We start from the raw sequence: 6,793 nt of genomic DNA on the forward strand, positions 1-6,793 counted from the left end.
TTCTTCCTCTCTAAAATTGAGGTAATCCGACATGATATCTCCTTCCATACCCCCTCTGCAGCCCACCCACCCCAATCATCCTCCCCTACCAACTACCCCACTCTGTCATCCTTCTGCCCTACTACAGCTGAGGAAGTCCGCTCACTCATCTCATCCTCTCCCCCCTCTACCTGTCCCTTGGACCCTCTCCCCTCCCGTCTCCTCAGTTCCCTCTCCCCCACTGGCTGCTCCCACCTTGCTCACCTCTTTAACCTATCTCTTTCTACTGGCATCTTTCCCTCACCCTTCAAACACGCTCTGGTCTCGCCTATTCTTAAAAAACCTATCCTGGACCCTTTATCTCCCACAAGCTACCGCCCTATCTCTCTTCTCCCATTTGCCTCTAAAATACTAGAACGGCTGGTTTACAGGCGTCTCACAAGCTACCTGTCTGACCACTCCATCCTAGATCCCCTTCAATCTGGCTTTCGCCCACTTCACTCCACTGAGACTGCCCTAGTGAAAGTCACCAATGACCTGCTGTCAGCCAAATCCAAGGGTCACTTCTCCCTGCTTATCTTTTTGGACCTATCTGCTGCCTTTGACACTGTGGATCACCCTCTCCTCCTCCACACACTCCAACACATTGGCCTCTCTGGCACAGTCTTCAACTGGTTTTCCTCTTACCTCTTCAACCGTTCCTTCTCAGTCTCTGCCTCTGGCTCTACCTCACCACCTTCTATCCTTCCTGTCGGGGTCCCTCAGGGTTCCGTCCTTGGCCCCATTCTGTTCTCTCTGTACACCTCCTCTCTGGGTGCACTCATTAACTCCTTGGCTTCCAATATCACCTCTATGCAGATGACACCCAAATCTACCTCTCCTCTCCTGATCTGTCCCCCACTGTTTTCTCTCAAGTTTCCAGCTGCCTCGCTGCCATCTCTACCTGGATGTCTGAGCGATTTCTGAAGCTGAATATGGACAAAACCGAACTTATTATCTTTCCCCCACCCAGAGCTATGCCCCCTACTAATATCTCTATCACTGTTAACAACACCATCATCTCCCCTGTTCCCCAACTCCGCTGCCTGGGTGTCACACTTGACTCCTCCCTCTCCTTTGCACCCCACATCCAAGCCCTGGCCCATTCTTGCCGGTTCCAGTTACGCAACATTGCTCGCATCAGGCCCTTTCTCTCACAGAGTGCAACTAAGCTGATCATCCACTCATTAGTCCTCTCACGGCTTGACTACTGTAATGCTCTTCTCACTGGCCTCGCTCAATCCCAACTAGCTCCTCTCCAATCTGTCCTCAATGCTGCAGCCAGGCTTATCTTCCTCTCCCGCCGCTCTAACTCTGCTACTCCCCTTCAACAAAATCTGCACTGGCTTCCATTCCCCTACAGAATCCTCTTCAAACACCTCACACTCACATACAGGGCCATCTCTAATTCCATTGCTCCATATATCTCTAACCTCATCTCCATTCATACACCCTCCCGCCCTCTACGGTCAGCTGACGACTGTCGTCTCTCCTCCACCCTGATCACTGCTTCCCATGCTAGAGTACAGGACTTTGCCCGTGCTGCACCCCTTCAGTGGAACGCACTCCCTCGCTCCATTAGACTCTCCCCGACCTTGCAAAGCTTCAAACGGGCACTGAAAACTCACCTATTCATCAAAGCGTACCCTTCCACTGCATAAACCAGCTGGTTCTCCGACCCCTTGCCTGTTTCCTGTTTACATCCTGCTATCTAACCACCACCCCCTCGCTTGCACCTCTTGTAATCTGTCTGTCTCCCCTTCCTACTAGATTGTAAGCTCCTCCGAGTAGGGCCCTCTTCCCTCCTGTTGTCAAAGCCCACTTCTCTTCACATTTCACTCACAGCTCTCCTTTACTCCAACACTCAGTGACCATCTTCATACTCATCTCCATCATTGGCCTCAAGCCTCTAGTTGTATGTTGATTGGGTCCTCACTACTTACATTTAGGCTGTAATGTGTATTGAACTGTGGTGCTCTTTATTTGTACTGTATTTTTGTTATTTATTCAATGTTATGCCAAGTTTTGTCTCCCTGTATTGTTCCTTTGTACAGCGCTGCGAAACACTTGTGGCGCCTTATAAATAAAATTATAATAATAATAATAAAGTGTCCTCACTGAGAGGAGGAGTGGCTTATTGGGAACGAAGCTCTTGCAAGCCATGCAGCCATGTAACACAATGGGCTGGTCACAAAATAAAAACATGACTGTCCCATGAAAATCGGGACAGTTGCAAGGTATGCTGACAAATGGACAGATCTTGACACGCAGACAGTTGCTGACATGCAGAAAGAAGCTGACACAAAGACAGCCAATGACATATGGACACTGATAGACTCCTACACACAGGGATACGCTGACACACAGGGGGAAATTTACTAAGATGTGTATTCTACTTCACATGTGATGTTGCTATGGGCAACCAATCAGATCCTGTCTACTATCTTCTAGAACACAGGTCTTCAACCTGTGGCCCTCCAGATGTTGTGGAACTACATGACCCAGCATGCCCTGACAGTTTTGGCATGCTCTTATAGGAAAAAATGTGGCAATGCATGTTGGAACATGTAGTTTCACAACATCTGGAGAGCCACAGGTTGAAGACCCATGTTCTAGAGCATGGGTCTTCAACCTGTGGCCCTCCAGATGTTGTGAAACTACATGTTCCAACATGCATTGCCACATTTTTTCCTATAAGGGCATGCCAAAAAACCTCAGGGCATGCTGGGACATTTAGTTCCACAACATCTGGAGGGCCACAGGTTGAAGACCTGTGTTCTAGAGGGTGCTAAATAAATAAAAGGAGATTCTGATTGGTTGCCCATAGCAACATCACATGTGAAGTAGAATACACGGGCGAAATGTAATGGGGTGCGATTTTTTTGCAAGCAAAAAAAAAATCGCACCTTTAAAAATCGCATTTTTTGCAGCGAATTCGCATATGTAATGAGATGCGAATTCTCAGGAAAAAGTGCGATATGGTGCGATTTCGGGTAATTTTTAGTCATGAAAATGTGCGCATTTTAAAACGTGATTTTGTGTTACAAAAAAAAAAACGGGAAAAGAAAAGGCGTGCGGTCCCCCCTCCTGAGCATAACCAGCCCTGGGCTGAAAGAGCCGGTCCCGGGTTCCCTGGATTTTAAAAAAACAGCACCAGGCTCAAGGACCGGTCCTGGTTCCCAAAGCACGGGTGACAAAATGACTAGGGGTCCCCTATATTTCAAGAACCAGCACCGGGCCCAACCAGCCAGCAGGGTAATTCTACAGCCGGGGGGAGACTTTTTACACAAGTCCCCCCGGCCAAAGCATTCACCCCCTAACCGGTCAGCATGGGCAGGGGTCCTGGGGGAGTGGGAACCCCCTTAAAAGAAGGGGTCCCCCCCTCCAGAACTTACCTGCCCATGCTGAAGCCCGGGGCTGTCCTCGATGCCCATGGGTGGTGAGCATCGAGCTGATGATTGTGTTAAAAAAATAGAAAAACTATTGTGTATTGCTGTGGAACTATGAGTCCCAGCAAGCCTGCACCACATGCAGGGACTTGGAGAACCACAAGTCCCAGAATGTGAGGCATTAAAGGGCCCACTGGCACTTGTAGTTCCACAGTAATAAAAATAGTCAGACACAATAAAAATAAAACTTTAATACATGCAAAGCCAACACATACTGATACTTACCTATCTTGAGCCCGTCGATAGGTCCCGGGGTCCGGTGTCTGAGGCTCCAGGGTCCAGGGCTCCATGGTCCAGGGTCCGGTGCCTTGGTTCCTGGGTCCGGGGCTGCAGAGTCTGGGGCTGGTCCGGTGCTCCAGGGCTGAAGAGTCCGGGGTCCTGGATCCGAAGAAATCCATGGGGGACCTGTGGAAGGAAATCCAACTCACCAAGCTCCTCCTGCGAATATCTGTCCTCTTCGTTCCGAAGTAGTCCAGGTCTTCTGCCAAATGCCGGCGATTTCGTCAGCTCCCCGCATCGGACTGAGGAGAGAGGCAGAGATGTTTCGTCTTCTGCGCCTCTCCTCGGAATGATTCTATTGGCCGCCTAGCGGCCAATCAGGAGCCAAGAAAGCAATGATCTGTGCATGGCTCTGTCAAATTCGCCAGCCAGAACCTGGTCTAATTTTTTGGCGATATTTGGTAACCTTTACCAAAAATCGCACCCTATTACATTTGCGAGTTAGATGCTTTCCAATGGGAAAACATCTGGATGCGAATTGAAGAGTGACTAAAAATCGCCACTTCAAAATGTGCGATTTAGTGTCAAAAAGTGTGATTTTTTTTTAGCCGCGAATCGCACCCTATAAAATATGTGATTTTCAGGAAATGCCCGAAAACGCCAGTTTTTGCTAAATAAAATCGCAAAAAAAAAATGCACCCTATTGCATTTCGCCCCACATCTTAGTACATTTCCCCACAGACTTGACATAGACACACGGATGCTGACATCTGGACACAGACACACATTTGCTGACACACTATGACAATGACATTCGGATGCCAAAACACAGACAGGGGGATGCTGACAGTGACTATTTTGCCTCCCTGCTTGTCGTATACACCTCTGGTTTGGGGGGAGGGGTAATGGGAGTCAAGAGCAGCACCGGGGAGAACAGCTGTTGGGAGAGTACAACATGAGCGGGGGCAAAGTATGCTATATTGTGTACATATATACACACAATGTATATATAGTTCTGGTAAAAATAATTGCAAGCACACATTCTTGCCCCAAATTGTAGATAACCAGGGTTTGTAAGGTTTAACCTTTATTGTTGTGATTATCGGGCGAGGAGAGGTCTTGGTAACCAGAGTGCAGGGGAAGAGTGCCTTCATGAGCAGGAACAGACTGTTGCAGGGAGGCAGTTCCTGCCTGTGCGGAAGGTGGCTGTGAGTGTGCACATAAATCTCCCCTACCTGTGCTGCTGTTAGGGAGGGAGAGACTGGACATCAGCTGCTGGACTGAGGGGCTTCAGGCTACTGGCACCATAGCATGTCAGACACTGTGACAGGCGCAACAGCAGCAGTGTGTTGCAGAGCAGAGAGTGCATCTCAACAGCCCGGGCACGTCTCTCATGGGTACCGCACTTCCTGGTATTCTCTGCGCTACACTGTAGACCCCACTGGTGCTGGCTCCCCCAAGCCACCACGGGGTCTGCAGCACCATAGTTGCATCACTTTAGGCAATGTTATAGGTAAGTATATTTTTTCCCCACAGCTCCTAAATGGATTACTAATGGAGAAGAGGGACGATCTTTGTGGAAACATAGGTAAGTATATGTATGTACATGCATGTATGTAAATAAACTTTTTACTTTGGGGGGTTATTCTTATTCACTTGGAAAGGCACAATCACTCTCTAATGGACAAAACCATATGCACTGCAGGTGGGGCTGATGTAACATGTGCAGAGACAGTTAGATTTGGGTGGGGGTGTACTTCAAACTGATATCTATATTGCAGTGTAAAAATAAAGCAGTCCGTTTTTACCCTGCACAGAAACAATAAAAAACACAAATCTAATTCTCTGCACATGTTACATTAGCAGTGCATACGGTTTTGTCCATTAAAGAGTGATTTTGCCTTTCAGAGTTAACCAGAATAATCCCCTTTGTATGTTGTGTGTGTATGTGGGTATTTACTTTACTACAGTGTTTCAGTGTGGAACTATTAAACTATTAAACTCCCATTAATAACCCGCATGCAAGTACTTGTGGTTCTCCAAGTACCTGCATGCGGGGGAGGCTTGCACACAGCCAAACCTAAAATTATTTTAACTCTCATTCTTACACTTAATACTATCAACCAGGCACCCAACGCCCAAGGGTGTCGGGGATAGCCTCATGTTTCAGCCCTGGCTTTGAGTGGCCTGCGGGGGACCCCTTTTTTGGGGGGTGATCCCCACTCCCCCAGGGGCACTGGTCAGGGCTGAACAGTTAGAGAGTTAATAGCATGACGGGCACTTGTACTAAAGTGGCATTACCCTGCTGACTGTTAGATTCAGGTGCTGGTTTTTGAAATACATAGGAACCTCTGTCAAATTTTCCTCTGTATTTCTGAAACCAGGACTCATTTTTTTTTTTTTTTACTTTCATTTTACAAATAGAAGCATTGCACGGATCGGACTGATTGTTTTGCGAAGCTTCAGGGTCAACCATGTTTGGCTACCGGTAAATTCAGCAGCCAAACACAAATGAGTTCACCATCAGAAAATTTGAATCCTGAGAACCCCATTTGCCTTGCTGATGTTGTATAACCTGTGACATGAAACTCTTCCACAACCTCACTGTTATAGCATAGTTTGAATGTCCCTGAACCAGTTTTAAGCCTCCTACACCACCATTTCTGTTACAGTTTTCCATGTCAACCTTTTGCCTGTCAACCTATTAACTGTCTAGGTTATCATTGTCGACCCTATGACCCATACCCTCCGTTTTGACCCAGACATGTTGTGTAGTGACCATTATTTGAGCACGTAAAATTGCACCACTGACCACTCTACTGAGAAAAATATTCCTCAGTATGGTCACATGTTGCAACAGAGACCAACACACACACACACACACACACACACACACACACATCCTCCCTCAGGCTTTGTAGAGGGGGGTGATTGATGAGGTGAGGGGCCTTTTCTATTTCATCTGTACTGGTTCCCACAATTTCTGAAGCAGCCTTGAGTGCACCGTTCTTCCTAGAGTGAGTTCCCCACAGGGAGACACAGCATCTAAACCTTTATTCTGTATTTTATAACCTTTGTATTATCAAACCTGAATTACTCATCTGTAC

The sequence above is a fragment of the Crinia signifera genome, chromosome 9 (genome assembly GCF_055691185.1).
Source record: "Crinia signifera chromosome 9, ASM5569118v1, whole genome shotgun sequence".
Taxonomy (NCBI): domain Eukaryota; kingdom Metazoa; phylum Chordata; class Amphibia; order Anura; family Myobatrachidae; genus Crinia; species Crinia signifera.